The sequence below is a fragment of the Malurus melanocephalus genome, unplaced genomic scaffold (assembly GCF_030028575.1).
Source record: "Malurus melanocephalus ecotype Western Australia unplaced genomic scaffold, MMel_1.1 scaffold_4, whole genome shotgun sequence".
NCBI lineage: Eukaryota > Metazoa > Chordata > Aves > Passeriformes > Maluridae > Malurus > Malurus melanocephalus.
The window spans coordinates 2,112,788-2,139,259 of NW_026623236.1; the positions used below are offsets into that span (position 1 = coordinate 2,112,788).

The 26,472-nt window shown below is 38.0% G+C and overlaps 1 protein-coding gene across 1 annotated transcript in view; it reads left to right on the forward strand.

Annotated features, from left to right (window-relative positions):
* Window positions 1-26,472, forward strand: part of RIMS1 (regulating synaptic membrane exocytosis 1) — a 310,345-nt gene that overhangs the window by 56,332 nt on the left and 227,541 nt on the right. The gene's annotated exons all lie outside the window — the stretch shown is intronic.

Consider the following 26,472-nt stretch of genomic DNA (forward strand, 5'->3'; position numbering starts at 1 on the left):
AACAGAGCTGTCTTTATGAATATGTTAGGATGCCTAACATGTTGGCTTTCTCCACGATCATGTAATAGAAATTGTTTGAATTGGATGTGAAAGAATGGTTAGTACTGTAGTCATAATCTGGCAAAAGAATCTTATATAGCTTAGAAAAAAAATCATAATTATCTCCCTAAGACTGATGGTATTTCAGATCTTGCTGTGATAAAGGTTTTTTGGTCTTGCCTCAGAATTACTTTCAGAAAAAGAAGTATGCTCTCAACCTAATCATGTCAGCATCAGAACACCTGCAAAAATAGATCAAAAGAAAAAGTGGAATTACTAAGRTTTTCTTGCTATGAATAGCACTAGTGTGAATGTGTTAAGCAGTCATGTTGGCTGTACTGAAAATACAACATACCCATGGGAGCCAGTACAAAAGAAAACAAATTCGGGGACATATTGACTTTTAGGTAGCAGCTTTGGGATTTTTGCTATTCTTTTGTTTGCTCCTTTCTGTGGGACAGTGAGTGAAACACCTGTGGGGATTATCAGATGTGCCTCAAGCTGGACGACGACCATGAGAAGTGCAAACTGAGTTATGCTGTTCTTGTGTGGAAAATATTGTGTTTTGTTGTGACAGAAGCAAAAATAAAATCTTTCTTGATTACTGAAGCCATAATGGCTGATCATCTYCCTTGGGTGCCTGGCCTAGAAACCAGCCAGTGAGCAGCTCTCAGAAACTGTGTGCAGCAAACATCAAGGAGGGGACACGCTTTGTTTACAGATGGACGTCGGTGTGGTGGGAGGGGAGAGGCACCAAGCTTCTAACAGGGTTAGAGAACTTCAAAGGCTGTGTCTCTAACTGATGTACCTTCCACTTTTCTGACAGCAGTTTTATGCTAGCTTGTGATAGTGTAATGATGTAAGCATGGCAAATAAGAGAGCTGATCATCACAAGACTGGCTGAAACTGCTAGAGATGGAAAACAAACTAATTGGGTAAGAATGTGCTTATCTTCAGGCCTCCTTCGTAGCCATTTGATCTTCCTTAAGTAGGGAGACAAGTAGTAAGTTTCTTTGGCTCTGTATTTTTATTTGTTTTGCAAAAAGACTTAAAAACCCCTCAAAACAGCAGCAAAAGAAATTGCTGCTAAGAGTTTGCTTTAATACTGTTCCTCAGAGTACAAAGGAAATATTAGCTCTGCCCTTCATTTCATACCTCTTCACTTGGCCTGTGTGTGTCAGTACTGGAATTGGAGAAGAGGTAACAATCTGCTTTAGGGATCTAAGGAGGAATTTACTAAAACCTTTTGGTAGATTTTGTGGTGATTTCATGGGTCGCAGCTGAAGTTAAGCCCTTGACGTGAAGATAAAGGTGTGGAATACTTGTGTCACTTCATACATAACTACTCACATTATTTTCTTCATGCTCAGGTGAGCAGAGCATGAGTAGGGGCTTTATTTAGCCCAGCTGAATTAGAGAAAGTGTATAGGGAATGGGATTTGCAACCTGTGTACTGTTGTCTGGTAACTTAATTATGCACTTTCTAGTGCATTAAATTACTTAAATTTGTTGATATTTTAAAGGTCTTGAGTCCCTCCCACCTTCCCCCAGCCTTTACCTGTGATTCATGATTATTATTTAGCAATAATTAGGCTGAAACATGGTGTTAAATTTAACATGTTTAACACCATGTTAAATTTAACATGTGTTAAATTACATCTTCAAGTCTATTCTTGACAATTGTTAGACATTAGGACATTGAACACTGCATTTTCTGACAGCTCTTTCTATGTTTCTGTTCTTGATCCTTTATATTTGTCCTGATTCAATAATGCCAGGTGAAGGCATTGCTGTACCTGTGCCTCTTTCTTATTTCTGAGTGTGCTAATTCCAACTTGCTCATGTTTATTCATCTTCCCATGTCCCAAATATGTCCCATTTTCCCTTTCTAGGTAACAGGAGATAAAAARYGCTGTTATTTGCTGTTATAGCTAAACTAAGTGAAACCAAGCAGAAGACAGGCCAAGGGAAGTTCAGACAAAGCAGGCCTGACAAGCCTTGTTCCTGAAGCCTTGAAAACTCAGTGCAAAGCCCATGGCTTGTTCCTGGCAGTGGCAATACTGGACTGCAGGGTTACAAGAACTGAAAGGATAACTTTAGCAGTAGGCAATGGAGCATACCTTACATTCTACTTTATTTTATTTTATTCTATTTGATTTAGTTTTATTTTATTTTATTTTATTTTATTTTATTTTATTTTATTTTATTTTATTTTATTTTATTTTATTTTATTTTATTTTATTTTATTTTTCAGTTATTGCAGAGCCTTTTCCGAACATTGAGTGAGCGACTTCTTAATTTATATTTGACCTTAGTAACTAATCTGTAATTAAAATGTTTTTCCTGTGTGGGTTTTTACCCTGTGCTTACAGTCACAAATTTAGATTGATCAGCCTATGATGGTAGCCTTGACATTTAATGTTCTTTATAAGCCATTTTCATTGTAATAAACCAGGAAAATAGTACTGATTTTTTTCATGTACGCATTAAATTAAGAAACTGGTTGTATAGAAGTAACTGCTTTCTGGATAGAGTGTATCTTTTATGTTGAAACGTTACCAAATGGTATTTCAAAACAACTGAAAGATTTTTGTGTTTTGGTTCCAAATAAATCTCAGTTTGCTGGAAGTAGGTGAGGGCTCTTTAATTCCAGTTTTCCTGTTTGTTGCTGAAGCAGTGAAGCATTCAGAAAAAGACAATTTCACTTTGATTAAATGCCTAAAAAGTTATCTGGTTGATAAAAAAAAAAAAGAAATAAAAAGGATGTTGCATAAGCTTTTAATATTTAATTTCTATACTCTAAGTATCCGGAAGAACATTTAGTTCCTGTTTTGAAAGATGAATGATGAATGCCGTATATTGGAAAGTGTACTGAAGGCTCATTTGCAGTCACGGCGCTTGTTTGCTTCTCTAGTATGTACGTGCAGGGAAGAGTAGAAAGGGTTGAGTGGGCAGTTGGCAGTCATTCATTGTCAGTGATTGCTAGTCATTCATAAAAACTGCAGAGCTGAGAGGTGGAGCCAGCAGCAGCAGCCGCCTTTCAGGCTCTTGCAGAAGACATGTTTGTGCAATCACAGGCGATTTGAGAAACTGCTCAAATATGGTATGATGAATGTAATGAGTTGTGTGCTAAATGCATCTAATTAAAAGGGGCTGCTTAGAATAAAGTCAAATGTTTTAATTATTTTCTTCTCAAGCCAACAATGGAGGGCTGAACATGGAGATGTAATGGTTCTATGTTCAGGTAAAGGCAATAAATCACTTTTAAGGAGTGTCCTCTAGTTTATGATACCATCTAGAGTATGTCTTCRGCATTTAAAACAAGCAGTTTTAGGAAATTAATGGGTCCTTATCCAGAGATAAAAATGAAGTTTTGAGGTGAGTAGGGAATATATTCTTGTACTGCATAATTTTAGGACAAAAATGACAGCTAAAGTTTAATTTCAGGAAGAGAGTGTGTCAGAAGCAGCAAGTGATCCTTTATGTTCTCACTCTAAAAATCGCTGCATCTATATTTTTCCCTTCACTGCAATGACTGCCAATCTCATAGATGGTCTCGACCAGATTTTATTTCATCTTTTTATCCAAAGTGCGGAAGTTACAGCAGCTTGAAAGACTTCAAATTTTAATTTATGAATCTGATTTATTCAAAGCTGTGAGTAAATGCTATTGTATCAGCTGTTCTGTCTCTTCTGGTTTGGCCTATGCAGTTCACAGCYTCTCAGAAAGCTGCAGAGCTGTCACTGCAGGCTGATCTGTGACTGGCTGGGATATGGTATTTTGGGTTGGGTTTATGTCCAGGCTGCCATTGCATTTAAATTTAAGAAATTCACTCGAAAGTAGAAGGTTCTTGGTYGTTAAGCTGAGCCTTAGGGTTCTAAACTCGAACTGCTGTTCCCTGACAGAACCAAAAATCTCCATTGAGAAATGGACTAATCAGTCTTGACTATCCTGTTTTTGACCTATTTGCAGATGGACTCCTGGGTCCAATACTGCTCTAAGCATGGTCTGGAAGAATGTAATGCTGGGCTAGGAGATTTCATTTTAAATGAAGGTCTGGAGCACTGTCTGTGTATGGTTTAGAAGGCACCTCAGAMTGAATATGTTTGTTCCTTATCAGATGGCAGAATTTCAAAGCAACCTGTCCCTCTCTAATAAATTGCTAATTAAATTGTACACTCTAGGCTCTTTGAAGCTTTTTCAGAAGCTCTGAMTAAAATATATATAAAGCCAAACATCACTATGGCAGTGTTCCAATGAAAGTGCATGTATGGTTTATTTCCTTTTGAGGAAGTTTCATGTTGTRTTTGAGGCAGCTCAAACTATGGCAGTCACTGTTTTCAGTAGGAGTGAGTGCATATCCCCTGGGGCTCTGGTTTCCTTTTGTTCTTAAGAGTTTCTCAGTGCTCTCATTAGTATTAACAAGTGTAATATATGTACATCAAAAAAAAGTACAAAGTTGAAGAAAGAATATTCTATGTGACCTGCTGGGAGATGAGCGTATACGAGATCAGCCTGGAGGTGAGACTTCCTCAGGTGTTTTACTTTTTCTCATAGAGCTGGACTGGCAGAGTCTCATGCACCAATAAATGCACCTTCCTGCAGTAGACTGATTTACTCTTTTGAAATGGAGAAGTCCAGCAGCAAYACAAGGGGTTTGAATCCTTTCTTATCCATATATTCATGTGCAGTTAATTTACTGTATGAAAGTGAAGTGATTTACAGGTGCCTAGAAAATATCTGTTCATAAGTTACGTGGGTGTTAAATGAGTGTACTTGGTTCCTTGCATTTTGAAAAATGAAGTGCTGTACAAACACAATTTTTAAAACCATCTCTCTTCCTTTTTAAGACACATTTCACAGCAGAAGGAAGAAATCAAATGTGAGCTTGCATTCCACCTTAGTGGTATTTCATCTTTTGGAAGTTACAAGTAATGTATTGTGTGTTAATTTTAAGGCCATTCAGCTGGGTGATTTTTGGARGCTGGCTTGAAGTCCTTGTCTGTTACTGGAGAGCAGCTGATAATAGAGATGAGTGGTACATAGCTGTTTATGTACAGCTCTAAACATTATATGGAGGAATATGATGTCCTGAAAACAGTCTCAAACCCAGGCAGGATAGTCCCACTTTAATAATTGAGCATCCAGCTATTAAATATACCTTTTTAGATTCCTAATGATCTCCTTTTTTGGCAACAGTCAGAAAGCAGAAAAGCAGGAGCAGCAGCAGATCCATCACAGTACTTTCTGCTGACCTACTGCTGATAAGTACATGTCTTGCAATACACTGGGTTGCTTTTAATTTCCCTCTGCAGTCAGCACTGCAGGTTTTGGTGTTCTGAAGTAGGTAACATTTTACAGTGTTGGGGATTTTTTAAGGGAYTCATCCTTTTAAATAAAAGAGATAAAAGCCAGTCTGTCAGTGAAATGCGTCTCACAGCTGTAGTCAGATTGGCAGTTTCTATTTTTAACTTGGCAACTATCCCATGTAACAGGCTACAGCTTTCTGTGACATTTCAGATATAGCTAATATCCTCTCAATTTTTTGGGGGGCCCATCTTATTTGCATCTCCCAAACRACTGCAGTGGATGCTTCTGGAGGATGAAGGGAAATGGCTACGCAAAGCTGTGCAGCTCATGTGCTCTCCCTATGTGGCCTCCTCTGCCATCTTTTATTAGAACTGAAATATAGGACTGAATGGACTGTTTGCCCAACTCAGTAAAGTATTTTTTGTGCTCATATATTGTTTCTTCKAGTCTAGTGCTAACAACTAAATACAGAAATAGATTTATTTGCTCAGAAAAATCATAGTCCTGTATTTGATTCTTTGCCTTGGAACATTACAAAACCCCAAAACCATACAAATGCCTCTGTGACAGAAGTGCTATGGCTGCTGCGAGACTAAGAAATTTGCCTTCAGAAACATTCCTCTGTTTTATCTATGCTGCCAGTATACATTCTGACCAACATCTTCTCTCAGTGCAGATTACACAAATCACTTTCTACCTAATGCTGTGGTTTTCTGCTTGCTTCTGTGTGAAAATGGGAAAATGTGAAAGACCTGGTAGTACTGGCTAACTGACTAGTAGTACTCAGTTGCCATCCAGACAGCTAAAAGAGAATACATCAGACTACGTATAAACATCTGCAACTTCACTGGCTTCTTCTAGGGTGGTTGGTTATGAAAAAAAAAAACAAAACCAAAAACCCTGGTTAATTGAAAGGAATAGAAACCTCTGTATCTAGACTCCCTATGGCTCAGTCTAATGTAAATATAGACAACAAATTAGATGTTCCTACATGTGTCTTTTTTCTCCTGGCTATGCAAGAACCAYAGGGTGACTGGCTCTAATGTGGAAGAGCAAAGTCACAGGAGTCAAATCTCTCTATGTATGAAAAAACGTTCTGAGACAGAGTAGTGAAGTTTATTTTCTAAGCCAAGTAACTTAGCTTTTCCATCTTTCTAGGTAGCTGTGTGTTCTATCATTTCTTGTAGCCTAGATGCAAGGACAAAAATCTGGATATTAAAAAATTCGGATAGACTCTTTACCGAAATCTCTCGTGTGCCTGATGAGATTTTATCAAGCCATTCAAAAATCTCCCTTTAAGCATGACTACTTTCTAAAACCATTCCTAAAGGACCTGTTTTTCTGTGAAGACAGAACCTGTTTATGCATGCTTCCYCTTGTAGTTCTGTCTTTTATGGCTGTAGTGAAGACTTCCAGGAAAAGCATATTTGGAGGCTTTCAGAAGAACCATAAGGAAACCCTCCATAGTAAGGGCTATTTTCTTAGCTGATGCTATTGAAATTGCCATGTGAACTGGCTCAAAATCCATTACTCCTAGTAAACTGACCCTTTCTTGTGTTGCAGTAAAGAGTTTAAGACAGCTAATCTCTCCYGTGGTTCTATTTGCAGTAAACTAGTTGCTTGTTTTTTTGTTTGGAGAGTCTTCATCTGATTGATCCTGGAARTTACTGCAGTATTGTCTCTGGTAGAACTGGAGATGGGGAGGAATTTCTGACACGGCAGWAATGGAGTGCCTGAATGTGCTGGCTGAGAGCTACACTGTGTGTGCCATGGCAGCGTTCCCTGGCCTGCTTCTAGCACCCAGCACCCTCTGACAGTTGAGCAGAGGGAAAAAGCAGGTAYTGCCTTCCTTGAGATTCAGAAATTCAGGCCTGACCTCGTATGCACCCTATAAGCACCTTTTCCATTTTGARTTTGTATGAACTAATGGCAGTCAGGCCAAATCCTTTTGAAGTTCCTTCTGTTTATATTTACTATTTAATATAATCTGACAAGCATAGAGCTTAGTCTCTCGGTAGTGTGTGGGTTTTGGGAAACCTGTGTCGCTTTTCTGCAAATGTACGGAGCTGGAGCGTGATAGCCAGGCTTTCTTCATAGTGAGAGTGACATAAACATAAGCCACGGTCCTCAGAGGATGGAGGGGAAGATGATAATACTGTCTGATCCAAGAGGACTTTGATAAACATCAAGTACAAAATTGTCTATTCTGTTTGTGTATTCTAAGTTAATGTTGAAGACTGGCCTTGTAGGAAGTATTGCAGTCATGATAGTTCTTTCCTGCTGAGAAAAAAGGGAATAACCAATAAAAGAAAAGCTGATTTAGATGTGGAAGAAAAATGTATTTGCTGCATTGGAAAGAATAATTTTAAATGCCCAGGGGCACACATAAGAAAATGGGAAGAGTATGAAAAGGCTAGGGAGCAGGAAGAATGAAGGTATAGACTGTGTGAATGGAAGTGTGTGTGGTTTTTAACTCCTTGAAACATACGGTATCCTAGGGCTTTTGCTTAGAAAGTGCAGATCTACCAATCTGTGAAGAATTTGCAAAAACAATGTTAAATATCGTGTAATGATTAGAAATGGCTACTTTGTAATTCCAAACTGGGTGGAAGGGGAAAGGTGTAATCAGTATAAGTGAACTTTTTATATAATTTTTCTAACAAATTTATAGCTCAAATATTTTCAAGTTTTGAAGAAATTCGTATTTGTTTTAGATTTCTAGCTGTATAAATCTTGTATAAATATGGGGACTTGTGCTTCCAAAAATCCTGTTTTGTAATCCTTCTATCTACTGGGTAATTTGCACGAATTTACCATCTAGAAATGAAAACCAAATCAGTGAGTTCCCCAAACAACAGGTTCACCTGTAGGTGAAAGCTCTGTGCATCTGTGGCTTAATTTTTTTTCATAAATCATTTATTGTCATTATGCTATGATTCAGGGTCTCAGGCTTGATGTTCGGGGTTAGACTAAGGCTTAGACTCTTCCAGACCTGAACAATTTTAAATGTAAACCCTGGGTTAAAATCCTGCATTACTGTGAGCTTCCTATGGCAATGGTATGCAAAACTCCCTTTCCTGCGAAAGGGTTTAAAAGAAAAATCCACTTTCCTCCCACTAGTTGTAGTTTTCCTGATAAATAGAAACCATTCATTTCACCCTTTTTTCCCAATTGATTGCTTAGGTGTACATTACGAAGCATCGTCCAGGTTGGGTTGAGATGGGGAAAGAAGGAATTGGCAGTTTTCTGCGGAATGTCTATGGGTCTGCGGCCCTTCTTGACTTGGCTGGCTGGACTGTAAGAAACCTGGGAATCCCAGAGAAATAACTCCTGTGTGTAGCCATCAGGCAGATGTGCARTGAGAGTGCAGGGTTGTTTCCTGCTGGCTGTGGAACCCATGGGTGCTGTGGTGTGACTTCCCGCCCCTGCTCCGGCCACCCGAGGCACCCAGTGGTCACACTTCACACATCATTTGAGGAACACATCCATGGGTATGCATGGGATTTTGTAGACAGAAAAGTGAAGCCATTGCTCCTCCACAGGGAGATGAGAAGGGGAAAACCTCTGCTGTAGTTAGAGCTAAGTTTGCCCAAATCATGTCTGRCTGTCATCACTGAGACCAGAAACATGGAAGTAATAAAACACATGACTTGCTAAATTTATAATCAGTGATGCTGCTCCAGTGTACTGAAAAACTGAAGCTGCTGGGTAAAAACCCAGTGTAGCTTTGATCCCATCCTCTGGGACAAAATAAATATTTATATTTGTATAAAATATAATTCGTATCATACATATAGACTCATGAAAAATAAATACTGATAAAAAGTAGTTAATGTCTCTGCTCCCTGTGATTTTTGGTTTAATGAATTAGATAAAAGTAAAATGATTGCAGTACTCTCTTTCACATCTCTTCGGTTTTTTGAGAAATCAGTCGCCAATTCATAAAATAATTTCTCTTAGAAGATGGCCCATATTCTACAGCCTTTTATTTCTAGTGGCTTGTAACAAAATGAACCTGAGTATACTGAGATGTAAAACCAAAGGCTGGAATAAATTTAGAGCAGTTGAGACTGCCCTAGAGTTCAGGTAAAATATGGTATCAGGGAATCTAAGATATTCTTCCTGAACAGYCAGCTACTGACTCAGAATTCAATAGCTTGTTAGCCCATTTATGAAACAAGCTTTTTGTTCCAGACTCTTTCATGGGACAATAAGAGCATCTGCCATACAGACAGATTTCTGAATGCATCTCATCTAAATGCATCAAAATATGGTATTGTGAACAATGGTGGTTTTCTCTTGCTCTTAAATTATTAAGTTTATCCATGGAGTCTGCACAAATCACTTCTTGTCCTGTCCCATTTATTGTCGTCTTGCTGTTTGTATGGTGAAGGAGGTGGCGAGAGAGATCTATTTTGTAATTCTACAAAATTAACTTTTTTTTCCTAATTGAAGGTAAATCTTTGCAGTATGCAAGACCTTGTGAAAAAATACTCCTCACTTTATTCTGCATGTGATTTTGGTCCAGTTTTTCATTCTGAGTGTTAAGTGTATCCCCATTTCTATACCTTGTTGCTTTCTTATTTTATTTGACTTGGCATTTTTTCCATTTATTATTTATTGAATACATTTATTCAGTAAAAAGGATAATTTATTTAGCACAATGAAAGGAACAACATTAAGTTACTAGTACAAACAACAACAAAAGAAGGAAGAATAAAATCTCTAAAAGGATAAATAATACTGAATTAATACTGCACAGTTAAGGTTGGTGGGAATCAGGCTTCTGCATCATTCTCATTATGGAATATTGGCTTCTCTTTTTTCCATAGTCTGACAGCCCCATGATTCAGTTTATGTTCCTTTTACTCATGGCTCATAGTGCTCAAGATCTGTCCCAAAGGCCTCTTCAAGTAAAGCAGTCCAAACGCCAGCCTTGCACGTTGCATCAGCTGGTGAGCAATGAGCAGATGCCCTGTGAGGTCATCCAGGCACATGAAGGGAAGGCACTTCAGCCATACATGTGGGGCTTGTGTTCTTCAGGAGCTGGAGTTGATGAGACAGCTCTGAGGTGGAGGGGAACAGAGTGCTGCGAGGGCTGTTGCTCCGCTAGAGCAAAACAGACGTGGATGGAAAAGATTATATTCTGCCAAAATSACTGGGAAAATGTCCTCAGCTGCTCCTACTTCTTTCTAGTTTTCTTCTCTGTTAATATTGGCTGGTATTTTTTTATTTTTCAATCAGGCTAGAGGAAGTGGTTTGGGTTTCTCTTCTTGCCCACTGTAAAATTTCTCTGGAGCACAGAATAGGTCACGTTTTGGTGTGGGCCAAAGCCCAAGTAGAACTTAATTTGGCTGTGCCATTAAAAGCAATAAAAATGTTTCTATTAAAAAAATCAACAGAGGAGGCCTAAGGAGAGTCTTCAGCTTTTATTGGATGCAGGARGAGACATAATGATAAAGCGTGAGGAGAAAGCGGAGGTATTGATTGTTTCATATTTTAGTAGCAAGACCAGTTGTTCTCTGGGTACCCAGACACCCCTGAGCTGGAAGACRAGGGTGGGGAGTGCAGCGATACCTTCATAATCCAGGAGTAATTATAAGTGATCTGCTACACCATTTAGTCTATGGGCCCTGAGGGTACAGAGGGAGCTGGCAAAAGTACTCACCGGCCACTTGCCATCATTTACCAGCAGTCCTGGATAAGCAGGGAGATCACAGCTGACTGGAAGATGGCAAATATGACTTCTATCTACGTGAAGGGTCGGAAGGACATCTGGCTAACTACAGACCTGTCAGTCTGACTTTGATGCCAGAGAAGGTCATGGMGCAGATCACCCTGAGTGCCATGGTGCAGTACATGCAGGACAACCAGGGAATCAGGCGCAGACAGCCTKGGTTTAGGAAAGGCAGGTCCTTTGTGACAAAGAGACAGGCTTAGTGCATGAGGGAAAGAATGTGGATGTGTCTACCTKTACTTTAGTAAAACCTTTAATGCTGTCCCGCATGAGATACTCCTGGAGAAGCTGGCAGCCTGTGGTTTGGAGGTGCAGTCTTCACTGGCTAAAAAAACTGGCTGTGTGGCCAGGCCCAGAGAGYGGTGGTGAATGGGGTCACAGCCAGTTGTCAGTCTGTCACTGGTGGGCTCCCCAGGGCTCAGCATTGCAGCCAGTCCTGTTTAATGTCTTTATCAATGGATAAGGGAATTGAGTGCACCTTCAGTGGTTTTGTGGACAGCACCAAATTGGGGAGCAGTATTGATCTGCTGGAGGTCAGGAAGGCTCTGCAGGGGGATSTGAMCAGCTGGATCCATGGGCTGAGGCCGATTGTGTGAGRTTCAACAAGATCCAGTGYTGGATCCTGTCCTKGGGTCMCAACAACCCCAGKCAGAGCTACAGGCTGGGGGTRCAGAGTGCTCAGYGGAAAAGGACTGGCAGGGGCTGGKTGACAGCAGCTGAACATGAGCCAGCTGTGCCCAGGTGGCCCAATGGCATCCTGGCCTGTGTCAGCAACAGTACGGCCAGCAGGAYCAGGGAAATGATTCTTCCCCTGTGCTGAATGCTGCTGAGGCCACACCTTGAGACATGGACACRCTGCAGTGAGTGCMRAGRAGGGCAGCGGAGCTGGTGAAGGGTCTGGAGYACAAGCCCTGTGAGGAGCGAATGAGGGAGATGGGGTTGTTTAACCCGAAGGGAAGGAGGCTCAGGGAGACTATATTGCTCTCAATGATCTTCCARCCTAAGCAATTTGATGATTCTGTGATGTTCTGTTCATTTACAGCATGCCAAAAAGCCTTAAAAAAAGACCCTATTGCAAAGCTACCATGTTTTTGCAGAGCCTCTTTAATTGTGAGTAACCTAGACAGGAGAGTGGAAAGCTGCTTACAAGCTTTCTGGAAAGCTTCATCTGGTGTTGGGGRGGAAGGACCATAATTCTGAGGAGGCCCCTTCTGTGTATTTCCCCACTGGTATTTACTGCTTTGCATCCTTTATCTGGTGTGTGGTATCTACAGCGTGGTGTAGGGCAGCTGACAAATCACAGATACTTTCKGTATTATTAGCTTTGTAAAGCTATAAAGTTAGAAATTTCCGCAGAAAGGAGCAGACCATGCAGTGTAGTTTCTTCAGGGTGCCTTCAGAAATGAAAGCCAAGCTTCTCATTTACATCCTCCATGCACTGGAAAGCTCCCTCTTTAAGCAGACTCTTGTGAAGCTCTGTGAGCATTAGTGCTTCTCTACCTCCTATATTCTGAAAGCAGTTTCTTTCCTGGAGTAGTTTTTTTGGTCGTATGAGTCTGTGGAAAGAGAGTTTATCTTGATTATTTGCAACAAAAATAAGCCATGCCACRTGCTTCTCCAGGCCCCAGTTGCCTGATTAAAAGTTTGTCATGCTGAAAGAAAATCAAATAGAAACAATAGTAACACTATGCTTCTTCTAAGAGAAGAGTTACAGGCTTACAAGCAATTTACTTTTCTCTTGTTTTTTCAGCTTGGATACCTGTGGAATTAGTGACCCTTCTAGACATGATTTCAAAACTGCTTCAAGGGAAAAAACTGCTTTCAGTTGGTCAGACAGTTTTGTCTTAAAACAATGGTGATACGTTAATATATTTTGTTACTGCAGTTTAAATTATTTTGCTTTTTAATACTTTGAAACTTTTCTGCAGGTGATGAGGATGGTAGCTTGCTTTCCAAATGCRTACAAGTTGTCCATCTTGATGAAGCAGACCTTTAAGATCAGGGGAACAGCAACACTGAATAAGTGCACAGAAAATCTCCATCCATCATTTAGAGTAGCTAGGGAGGCATGAATGACAGAAAATATTTCACATGGAATATTTATGCTGTTCTGAATATTTTCAAGTCTTTGTATGCTAGCACCCAAAACTACATTTCAGTTAGTATTTTAAGTCTAGGAATCTGCTGATTTAGAAAATCAATGGAGTGACAGGTTTGAAACAGCCTGACAACACTTGTTCACGCAAGAGAAAACAAGTTATTATTAAATACAAAATTTTATAAAAAAATAGTTAACATCAGAAGTTTGGGAAATGTTGTTTATTTTTTTTTTCAAAGAAAATTTTGTGGTATTTGAGCTGTGATTCCTAGATGACTTCTAAATCTTTTTATTTCAGGAGGAACTGTGTTTTTGCTTTACATATATGTTCAGACAGAACACTTTTGAATTCTGAACTGGAAAGCACTTTAAAATGAAGTTTACCCTGCATCTAGAAGTGGACTTGCTGCTGATCATGTCTTAAACTGTGAAGGTTTTAGGTTTGATGGATGAAAGATAGCCTTCAGATACCATAGGGATCTGCATAAAGTAGGAACTGAAACAGAAAAGGAGACCATTTCTTTGGAGTTACCTGGAAYGAAGCTGTGTTGGGGTATGTTGTGTTGTTCTGTAATTTTCTTTCTTGTGTGCTTACAAGGCACCTATCATCATTGCATTTTGCTTAGATTTAAAAATAGAAATAGTGATAGCAAATTGTGAGGGGTGCTTATTTTTTATTACTTTTGGGAGAAACAGGTTGTATAGTTCATAGGTATGGGTTATATACAATAGATAAGGAGGAAAAAAATGGTATGCTTTGTAAGGCAACTTAAATTATCCCTTAAGGCTTATCTTGAAAGAATTTTGGATTTTCAGCCTAGCAAATCTATGACTATCATATGATACTCAGGGATTATTTTTTTTTTCAACCAAAAAAGGCAGAAGTGTCCACAAGCCAAAGTCTTTCAGAAGTCAGATAGAAAAAAAATGACTGAGTTTGTCTGTGATGCCTTAGTCCACATTTTGGTTTTACATTTTTGTACCTGGAGTCATTGATGTTTGGGCAGTTATATTTGACAGGATTTACCATGACCAGGAGCATATGTCCACAGCATACCAGCACCCCCTTAGAAAGGTCATTTTGGAAAGAGTCATATGGTAGCCAAGCTCAAGCTCAGAGGAAGGCTTTGTACTGTCACTACATGCATGTTGGTCAGGAAGCCTGTTCGAGAAGATTCCTTCATGAATCTTCCCTGTCAGAGGACATGTTCCCTTCAGTGAATGAACAGAGGCAGCTTGGTGTAATGGAGTGATYTGTAGTACAGAAAAAATCTCTCCAGTGTGACTTTACTCATTCTCAGCAGAGGAATGATGACCTCTCTTGCTGAATTTCCAGGGCAGTAAAGGAGATTAGAAGGTGTTCTGTGTATTTGATACTGTCTGAATCTGATAATGTTTCCTAGGAGCACAGTATTTTCTTTGTATTATCTGAGAAAACCAGCAGATCTGTCTAGSTAGTAGAAAAGGGAGAGAATGCTTCAGTAATTGCTCTGCTGCTTAGTGTCCAGGGGATTTTCTTAGGTTGCCTTTATCACCACCTTTCTGCCATGTCTTGATGTAATTTGATATTTTTGAATTGTGTTTTTAACTTGAACCTTGCAATTTCAGAGAGGTAATTCAGTGAGTTTGCCATGTTGTGGTAGAAGCCAGGAGAAACRCTTTTGAAAAATAAAAAATCCAGTTAATTTTTTTTCTGAGACTAAAAGTACAAAAAATGAACTAGTCATGTGATTGTCACCTGTTGTTTTCAGTGGTCAGAGTTAATGCTGTTCTGGGTGCCCTGACTGTGCATTTCAACCCATGTGATTTAGTAAGTTATTTTCAAATTTAACCAAGCAGTTGTTTTTTTCATGCTAGGACCAGTTACTGGGAGACATGCAATGTCACTGCAATGTATTTTTATTGTATAATTGAAGTGTGCTTCATTCTGAACTGTTTTAGCATCACTTTTTGTAGCAGAATTTACACAGCATGTAATTTTATCCTTTTACTGCATTATCTATATTCTAGCTACTCACCCAATTAAGAGAAGTAGGAAAGAATACTGAGTCAATTAAATGAGCAAATTGACTGTTCTGAGGGTCTATTTAACAAGCTCTTTTACATCAAAACTTACATTATTAATCTGATGGAGAATTTCTTTGGTTCTGAGAAAAATGACAGYCTGTTACACATCTATTCTGGAGATGTACAGTGCTTCGTCAAAATACTGTTGGAGTTGACCAACAAAATATTCCACTCCTCTGTGTAAAAAGAGCAAAGAAATGTACAAAAAACATTTCTACAAACCACAGTTATCTCTTTGGAGTGCAAGATGACTTRTTTTTTAGGTTTACAATATCTGAGGAAGAGAAACAATTCAAAAGTGTTAAACTACTTTACCACCACCCTGTGGTAAAGAATTCAGTCAGTGTTTAAGAAAAAAAGCCTGTAGGAGATTACCATTTTTTATTGCAATAAAAACATTAGGAAATGTCTTATCAGTTTGTGACCAATATCACAGAAATGACTCATTGATTAACAGTGTTCTGGGTAAATAAGCAYACTTTAATATTTTAGATCTCAATGTTAAATGCACATGTAACTTCCAAATACAGTTTTAGTTTGGATTCCTGCCTCCATATTATTAGCATTTAAAACAAAAAATAATTAGTGCCTCTATATTACTAGCATTTAAAGGAAAAAAAAAAACTAATTAGTAATTCTGATTTACTCATCTCGGTGTTAACTGCATTCACTCACAAACATAAGTAATTTTTCATCTATTGTGAGTATAAAGTGTTTGATTTATTGGATCATAAATAATTTWTTAAACTATTTTTTACTCCATTGGTTTGGTAACTTGGTATGCCTTTTATGAGCATCCTGAGTAAACAGTAGGTGGGTGAGAATTAATTTCCTAAAATTCTGTCTTTTCTCATGGTGGTAATAGAAAGTCAATATTTTACAGAGGCAAAGTGGATCTGCCATAGTTAAGTGTATATTGTTGTATGGAAGATGTTAAATGTAATTCCAAAGTGGTGTTGTAAATAGTGAATACATTTATTAATCTAAACTCCAGRAAAGTCAGACAGGAAATATGAACTCAGTAATAGGCTGTCACTTTGAAGCACATGATAAAATAAAGCAGAATTGAAAATGTATCAGTAAAATAAATCAATGAAACTAAATGCGCCTGGTGATATATAAAGAGCGTTTTGGAAACAAGATCTGAATCTGTGCTTTAAATTATAAGTAAACCCCAACCTTCATATAGGAAGGGGAAATATTCTGTGATGAAGTGATCATTTGATAAATTTCATTAGTTATTAAATCAAATTTAGTCCTTTCAAAGTATTTCCAGTTCCACATACTTGTACAGTACAAGCATAGGACTAATGCTGAAGCAAGAGAGCAGATCTGGAAAAGAAGGTGAAGAAGATGTTTGCTGTATAAGGCCTGCAAATGTCAGTAATTTTGCTTCCAACATRTCTTTGCAATATGTCCTTCTGCGTTTCCATGTTGTTATTTAGAAATCTCTTAAAATCAATCATCTCTTAAAATCAAAGCTTTAGCTTTGTTTAGTTCAGCTTGCTTTACTGAATTGCAGTATTCACTTCAACAACCAAARATACCATAAAACATGGCTGGAGAATCAAACCTGCATCATTCCTGCATCCATTTTAGCTAAGGATGATAATTAAGTTGTTCRGAATGGCTGAAAGGCAAGAATCAAAATACTGCTTGACTACCTCTGGAGGGTGGATGATTACATTACATTACATATTGTGGTTTAAAGTGGGAGATTGCTGCTTTCTCTTCATTATGGAATTCTTTGGTTTGAGTTTGGGAGGCTTAGCTCCAACATGTCTCAGATTTTTCCTACCTCAGTAATCCTGTATTGATTCTCATCATCCAGCTACAAGGAACCAGGTGAGACTCCTCTCGGCATTTGCTTTTGTTGCCAAAAGCTAGTGGAGGAAAGTGGTAGATTGAGTATCAGCAATCCTTTCCTATCTTTCTTTTTTTTAGTGCTATTTCCTAGCATAGGCTGCAGTTCAAACTGGATTTGAATGTGCCRTTCACATTTTTGATTTGGGAAGTTGTTGTTCTGGACCTGGCGGGGGGAAGCTACCATTTTGTCACCCTTTTCCTTACACTGATGTTATCTCAATAGGACTTGCAAAAATTAACTCTGCAACTGATTTGGGACTTCTGTCCCATGGGGAAGTGTGCAGGAATGGTGTCCAGGATATATGGGGATGCCTRAAGAGAAGTMATGCTCAGAGGGGAAAAAAAAACCCCTTTTAAGAGATTACAGAGTGAGACATTACACTATCCAGTTCCTTTCTGGAGAAGTAAACTAGATACTTATAATTAAACCAAGCCAAGATCTTAACCAGCAGATTTTAGTAGTACCCTAGAGAGCAGGGCTCTGAAGGTACTTTAAGGTATAAGCAAGAGAGAGATTTTTCTTCATTTTACTTTMATATATTCTGATACAGTAAGCTTTSTATTTTCATGCTTGCTTCTTCACTAGATGATAGACTCAGCTACACCGAATGGAGTTGTTTCTGTTGGTTCAGAACTTTGCATAGCCTTAAGCTGAAATTACTGCCAATCATACATTGTTAATAGGTATACCTTTAGAGCTATTAAATTTAATTAAGATGTTTTGTTTGAGACAGTCATTGTTTGGAATAAATGCTTTGAGAATTTCTAGCTTTTGCCTATTATAATTTCAAGATTTTTTTTAAAAATGTAAGTTTTTAAGTTCAAGGTATGTACTTCACTCTTCTGCTTATGCACTTCAGAGTAGTATACTGTAATAGACATTATATAGGCATATTTCATATTTCTCCATATAAATATTCAGAAAAAGTACGTATTTAAAATTACATAATTAAAATTTAATCTGAAAGCAATATGCCTTTTAAGTTATTGGCATGACTTTTTGCAAGAAGTGGAGAGTGTTTCAGCAGCTAAAACCAGCAASCTCCCCTAAGCCAATTATGTGGTGTACCCTTAGTTCATATTGCATGCAATGTCAGCCTGGCACTTTGGCTACCAATGCTATATGTGTTTTGAAATAACTGTCCAATTCTTCAGAAATTCACACAGCTTGCCATTACTGTGCTGTACATGCAATCTGATTTCATGTTCTGCTTGCTTTTGTATGCTGGGGTCTTTCAGCAAAGCAAGTAGCAACATATGAGAAGAGAACATTGGCAGTGTCTGTGCATAGAGCATTCTACCACTTCCTGAAATGGTACCAGGCTTTTAGATAACATTGTTCTTCATTCTTAACTGTCCAGCCATATACACTGAGTTATTTTTATTCCTGTGGACTGTACCCCCCTTATCAACAGAATGGAGATAATTGTTGTTTTTTTTTTTTGTTTTTTTTTCTTTTTTTAAATCTTAAAATCTGTCAACTAAGAGCCCTTGGAAATAGTAAATAACTAGCTCCTTCCTTCCTGAGTTCCAGAGTTCCTTCCCAAGTTCTCAGTATGGTGTATTATCTATTGTTTTGTAGTATGTGGTCTATCTGAGTCCTTGTCTTCCCTTTGAGCACCTTGATAAATCTTGAAAGGAATAATTTAAACTCTACAGAGCTGCTGAAATTTTAATAAGATTGCTTGTTCTGGTAATATACTTCTCTCTTCCATTAGAGTATATATTTCAGGTAAATTTGATTGCCTCTTTAAGCTACATGCATCTTGAGAAATTATCTTAAAATAATTTGGATTTATTTTGCACTACCAGAAGTCAGATAATTTTTTTAAGCCTTAAGCATAGTTTGAGGCAACACAAATTACAAGCCATGGTAGATTTTTTTTTAATGTAGGTAATACTGGGTTGATTCTGATGTCGGAAGATTGTAGTTAGAGCTGGATTTTTTTATTGCTTTTTTTTAAGTCAAAAATATGAAAAAGAGGCAGAATGGAAAAACTATTTTGAATGAAGTGATAATGGCAAAATAGAAAAGGAATAAAATGCAAAAACCACTTTCCCACTGTCCCATTGTCTGCTGAAGTGAAGAATTGCCAGCCTCCCAGCGTGCTCTGGGATGTGCTTYTCTGAGCAGTGTTTCTCTTCCTCATCAGTAACTGAACAGTGTATGGTACTTGTTTGGTTTTTTTTGAGGACAGCTGGCTATCTCGGCTACCAAAGGGTGAAAAAGCTCTCAGAAAAATACAGCAAGTTAGACTAAATACCTGTTAACTTAATGCCATGTGAAGTTAATGAAGTTTCCATCATCGCAGATTATCAAGAACTTGATTGGATATGGTCCCAGACAACCTGCTGGAGTAGACCATGCTTGAGCAGGGTAGGCTTGGACAAGGGACCTCAAGCAGTCCTTCTGAAGCTCAAGGATGCTSTGATTCTATGAACTTACATTCAGCAGAATTCACCCAAATCTGGGCATGTCTGTATGTGTTAATTTTCCTAGGTCTCTGTCYTCTTAGATGAGGACTTCTCCATGAAATTGTCGTAATAATTTCTTGGATTTTTRTTTTGATTCTGTTTGAGTTCTTATATCATCAGGATAACAATATTTGAAGTGTTATAGTTCTGTGTAKGTATTTCAGCATCCTCATTATTGTAATGCTTCAGCATCATGTACAGAGAATGCTGTTTCTTGGGAGCTTCCATTAGTATCTCTTACAGCCCTTTTAAGTATCATACTTTGAACTCACATAATGCATAATCATTTAACTCAACCAGATTCACATTCAGCCAGGGGTTCATAAACCRTTTTACCGTTGACTGGATGTCACAGTCAACAGTGTCAAAAGTGACAGACACCACCATTAGTGGTCCTGACAGTAACTGATACTGTTGGCATGGGAAGTGATCATCTCTGTGTCGGGCTGCTTGCCAGTCTGAAGTCATTAATGGTACTTGTACTCAGAACAGCGACTCTAATAGCCTTTTCTTAGGGTCTGCATTATGGTAAGTCCTATTGCTGTAATTCCAGTCCTCCTGCCAGACCCCCTGACTTCCAGAACTTGGAACATAGTACAAATATAAGTGTTGGCTTCAAATGTTAGTTTCTTTTCAAGAGAAATGCTTTAATAATGCAAACCATTTTTACTTTCGTTATTACTGTCGTAGATTTTATTATATGAACCAAGCATATTTTAGGGGGACCTTAACTGCCCTTAGGAGCTTTCATCTTTTTGAAGCTAYGGCAAATAGAGCACTTACCACTTCTGAAACCACATGTATAGATAGCTCTCTGTTTCTGCTTCCAATAGAACATGACAGGCAATGCAAGCAAAAGTCAGTGTCTGAAAACTCATAACTGCAGATGGTTTGGGGTGAGATTCTTCTCATCTATATTTTCTTGTCATCTGAACTTTTTTCTAGTCAGTGCTGTTAAAAAGKACTTTTAGAGGGCTTGTATAGTGAGAATAACATCTGTTATAAGTTGAATGATTATCTTTTGTATCCTTGTTTTTTGCCATTAACTGTTGAGAGTCTACAGGTGAACTAGTTCCTTGTTTTTAGAAAACAAAATAGTGTCAGAACAACTTAATCACTGTTTTCCCCCAAACCACAGGGCTTCAAGAAACTTCTGTATATTAGCACTAACACCTGCTGTATTTTATGTAGGTAATTTATCTGTGTCTTAACTTCTCCCTCTGAAAAGGAGAAAATATCATGGAAGTAGGGAACCTCTATCCGGTGACTCTACTCAGAGTTGAGTCTTTCAGTGGAGATATCCAATTTTTTTCAAGATGAACAAACTAAGTTATAGCAGAAACCTTTCAATTAACTAAATTTATGTTTGACTAGACCAATCTTGTTTTAGATTCAGATAATCTAAAACAAGATAATTGTTTAACTGGGGGAAACTCTGTTCTGCAAGGTGAATCTTATTATATGAGCCTCTAAAAAAGGGGAAATGGGTCCAACTTCAGAATTTTCCGAGCTACGCAAACTCCATGCACTTTTCTCTGGTCTCCAGAACAGTGCTTTTCCTTCCAGTCTGTCATTGGTTTGTCTTGAAAATCTCCCTGTCAGCTTTTCAAATTTAGGTTTCTTCAGTGCCCTCCCTTTCTGATGGTCCATGGCAGGAGCTGCCAGTGCAGAGGGGCTCTGAGGAGCAAAGCAGTTTCTYGTCTGGCCCCAGGAAAGAAGGCAGACAAATGCAATGGGGTGGCCTTCCTCCTCTTATTCACTTTCTTCCTTTCTGGGTTAAACACATATGAGGTAGGTATGTGAAAAACTGAAAACAAACCGAATAATTCTGCCATCTGTTACAAGCCATCAGAAGAGAAGTAGGATAAAATATGAATTCATAATAGCTTTAAAAATACAGTGCAATTTGGAGAGTAAGCAGGTGAAYGTTTATGTAACACAGCTTGCCATGGGAAAACTAAGTCATGCATTTTTGATGTGTTAATGATTTTACAGCTTCTTAAATAGAATTGGAGAAATTTATCCAGATACCATTTCAAATAGTCGCTGTCATCATAGAGCTAGGGAAGGCTCTGTAGGTGCCTTTCTTTCTGAATAGATGGACAAATACAACTGCTGTAAATTGCAGCATATAGGTATTGCTGCCCTCTTYTCTTCCATAAATTATTGGGTTTAATTAATCTTTTTGTTTCTGGTTGAGTTGCTTCTCTTTTGGCTGACTTCATTCCCTGTAGGAGCCATTCTGTCCATTGGTGCAGAAAACCATGTCTGTGATAAGAAGCTTGATGAATCACGAACARGGATAATTTATACAGAGAATTGTTCTTGTATTACACAGGATATGCAAATGAAATGGGTCAAGGGACAAGGATTTTTGTAGCAGGACTTAGTTCAGACTCACCTTTGAGACCTGAAGATCAAACATGTGGTCTACAGTGGTGGGAGAATATTGAATTTTTGGTTATGTGTTTACTTATTGTAAGCTTGGTTATCTTTTAGGTTTCAAAGAGACTAAGGGTGTTTATGGGCAGTGTAGTAACAGAAGGACTGTTCACAAAATCCTTCTACATTACTTTTTTTAAAAAAAGAATATTTTACAGGACATTGATTTTTATTTTTCTCTGAAATTTGTGTGTGTGTGTAAAGAGGTATGTTGGAGAACTCTAAGGTTCTTTGGGATGCTTCTGAACAAAACACAAATTTTGCCAAAGAACAACTTCTAGAAGATTTCCTTAGCTAAAACGTTAGGATAAATAGTGTCAGTCCAGAGAGAATGACAAAAAACATCTGTTCTTCAGGAGTGAAAGCTGTTCTTCACAATATGGGAGTTTTCTGTGGGCTTTGCCTTTCAAGTGTGAGATGTTTCTGGAATTCAGTCCATGGTTTCACAGTAGGCAAGAACAGGATAAGGAGAATTCTTGATCTGAAGTCATTGCATTAATACAAATTAATGTGGAAATTGGTTCCTTTGTATTACAGCATAATTTCAGAATCAGTAGCTTATGGAATGTACTTACTACATAATGTCTGTCTAGTTGAATAGATTTCATTGTGCTTCACTGAGAAGGATGTAACACTCTTTGAGAATTTCTTTCTTATTGATAACATTTGTATTAGAAATATGTGTATGTGCAAAAAAAATTAAAGTAATATCCTAAACTGCTAACATAAAATTAAGAATGTGAATGTGGAAAAAAAATGTTCCTATAGCACATCAGATGGGCTATTTMTTGCATTATGATAATTAAGAACATACTTTTAATGAATTAAAAACCATTCTGAGAAAACCAGGTGGTGCTAAAAGTTGGGACTGAGTCAAGAGACATCATACTTGCAAATGAGGGAAATGTTGATAAGTAACACAATGTGCTGTTGGTAAGAATTGTTGACCCAATCTGCTCTGTGCTCTTCAAGTMATCCGTTAGATCTTCAAACTACAGCATGTGTCTCTTATAAAGCATAAACAGTTTCTTTCTTCTTAATTGTGTGTTAATAAAGAATTAAGAGTCTAATAGGATGAGCCTAGAATGATGCCCTTGCTCATGATTTCAAGGAAAGGCTATTTTAGTCTACTCAAACTGAAGGAATTTTTTTCTTGTCCTGGTTGGAGGTGGTTTGTCCTCGATAGAGGGGGTAACAGATGTGCCAAAGTTCTTGGCCTTCAGTTCTACCAGCTCCAGCRGTGAGCTGGAAGGATGGACTCAAAGTTTATGGATTTGGGTACATCTGATGGGAGCACAGCCTTTTAGCTGTGCATAGCCCTCCTCTGTTTTTTGTTGTTTATTGGAATGCTTCTTGCTGCAGTGTACAGCAGAGTTCAGTCTTTGGAACTATTTTGCAAAGAAAATGCCAACCTATTAAGCAGTTGCCTTGCAATGTGCAGTATAGAAAACCCAGTGTTGGTGTTAAGATACATTGCCTGTCAGCCTTGTCAGTCCTGTACTGTCATTTTTTTAGTGAACAGGAACCCAATGTGAATGATACTTGGGTTATTTTCAGCTCACTCAGTCAGCAGARCTAATAAATAGTTAACCTTATGGTATAATTTGTCTCTCCCAAGCAGTTGTTGGGAGCAATGCATGTGTTCAGTGCTGTCTTTTAATACACTGGAATGAATTTGATACTGTGATGTACATTTAGCCAGATAGGAAGTTGCTGCTTATAACTTTTTTGTGCATGGGGAAGAACTTTTTTCTGTGTGGGTGACCATGCATTGGAACAGATTGCCCAGAGAAAYTGTGGAGTCTCCCKTCRTGGAGRTACTCAAGAATTGTTTGGGTGCAATCCTGTGCCATGTGCTCTAGGATGGACCTGTTTGAGCAGGGAGATTGGACAAAATGACCCTCTGTGGTCCTTTCCAGCATTATCCATTTTGTGATTCCAACCAGCTAAGMAAAGTTTCTTTATTAAATGGAAGGGCCAGTTGTGATTCCCTCTTGACCTTCCAGCTCAAATATTTTTTGCTTTCTGGTCCTGACTCTTTTCCCACTTTGTGATGGATGACCTGGCAGAACTKAAAGAAGGTATCTTTGGGGTGATGGAGGAAAGTGCAAAGATGGTGAGACTGGGATAGATTTGAAAGACAAACTGACTTAGAAGAAGGGAAAATGTAGGTTTAATTAGTAGAGTRGACATGTGGGAGACATGTCAAGCTAGTCAGTATACTCACGGGAAGGTGTAGCAAGGTAGAGCTATGGGATATTTGTATCTGCATAACAGTGGTGTATTTACTTTTATGCAAGTTTTCTCTTAGGCTTTGCAATGGTTTCCTAAGAGTAGGTGTATCCTACAGCCCTAAGAATAGGCAGGGAATCTTAAGAAATTGTGGTTAATAAAATAAGTGGGAAGGAAAGTGGAAACATTAAATAGAAAATGGAAAAGCATAGCAGAATAAGCAAAAGGGAAGAAATAGCACAACTGGAAATCGAAAGGATAATTAATGGAGGAAGAAGATGGAAGTAGTTGGGTATAGTGTGGGAAAGAACTAGATAAAAAACAGCTGCCATCTCTGTCTTTGAGGGAATCACGTTGAAAACTGCTCAGTTATGTGCCAGTTACGTGATTGTGGTTCTTCACTGAAGACATTTTCTGAAAAAAAAAAAAAAAAAAAAAAAAAAAAAAAAAAAAAAAAAGCACCCCACTCCCAACATTTTAGAAGGTGTTATGGAAGGCCGCTCTGTTTTGAAAAAAAAATTAAAAATAGTGGCAAGGTTTCCTGATTTATCTCAATTAACAAAGATTAGTCAGCTTTGAATGTGTGAACTAGGTGTGCTTAATACCTGAAAAAATAGTAGTCATTCACAAGTTCCTTTTAGTTATTTTTTTGTGCTACAATGTTCTTTCAATTAGGGTGTTGGAATGAGCTGATTTTCTCTGGGCAGAGACTGCCCTAGGGAGGTGAGAAAACTGGCCTTTTATTTAAATAAATAAATAAATAAATAAATAAAGTTTGTAAGCCTCTCGTTTAAGTTTTCTGTTTTTGTAGCAATGCCAGTAGCAAGGGGCTGGAGTTTTAACTCTTCAATAGATAAAGTTACCTGGATAAAGAGTGATGTTGTTTTTCTCAGAAGAATTACATTTAAGTTCAGTGCACTTTTTTCTTTAAAAATATTCTTAATAATTGATCATGCATATGCGGATCAGTGAGAAGAACTGTGTATTGATGTTCATTTCAAATGAGATTATTCCTTTTATTTTTCTTGCTTTCAGATGTTACAAATTACTAAACTCTGTTAYGTGTGTACTGATGTCATGAATATTTTTCTAGGTTCCATGAGGTTTTCTTAGTGAGCTGATGTAGATCTTTGTTAATGGGAAAACATTTAAATCCTTGGGGAGAATTTAGCCTTGTATGACAACYGAGTCTGGTGTGATGTAGTGCCACTGTTGGCATCCACTTGTATTTTCCATCGCCAATTTATCTCATCATTGTGTATTTTCTCATCGTCAGTTGATGATGATGCACTGTGTGATCAATAGTAGGGCACTAAATTTTTATGTGCAGAATTGAGAAAAGTGAAAAATTAGTGGAACAATTCATTTTTAGCTGATGTTATTACTGAAAATATTTCAATGCCTTCAGAGACAAAATGCTCAAGAAAAGCAGAACATAAGTGGTATAATATTTATTTCCACTAGCATTGCTTCTATTTTTGGAATCACTGCAGGTCTCATAGAACTCATTTTACAGGAAAAGAATACAAATTATTTTCCTCACTCCTCACCACTGCTTTGCTGTCATTTTTTTCCCTCTCTTCCATCCTGCTTTTAAAATTAGACTTCTAAGAAATCTTTTAAAAAGCAGCCACTGGGGGACATGTTCATTATATGTGCTCCTCTTCTTGCTTATTGAGCCTAAAGTTAGATGATTGAAGTTGGGACAGCAGTTGCAAGCAATTGAATTGATGACTCAGAGGAAAAGCTAGCAGGTGAATTCAGCAGGGTGTTCTTTTTATGATGTAGTTCCTTGATTACCAAGAAAACAGTGCATTGCAATTTTTTGCAGGTAGTTGATCCAGGTAGTGGCATGAGCCCCATCTCTAATCCTTTAATCTGTAGGAAATCTAAAGCTGRAAGTGCATGGGGAGYGGAAATGAGGGGATGRTGCTTGCTCCTTGGGAGTCTGGTTTACAGGCTAGGAAAATGATGCAGGAGGTAAAGTTGGTAGTTTGATTATTTCTATGGTATTGACTATGCTATTTTCATAAAATTATCAATTATTCTATAACACTTGGGAAATAGAATCCAAAAGAARCTCTTGTCTTCAGGCTGCCTTTTGACCCATCATTCCACATAAATAATTCTGGATAGAATTAATAATGTAGATATTTGGTGTTTGAAAACAGAATATGTATGATGTGAATTGAAAAAAATGAAGGTA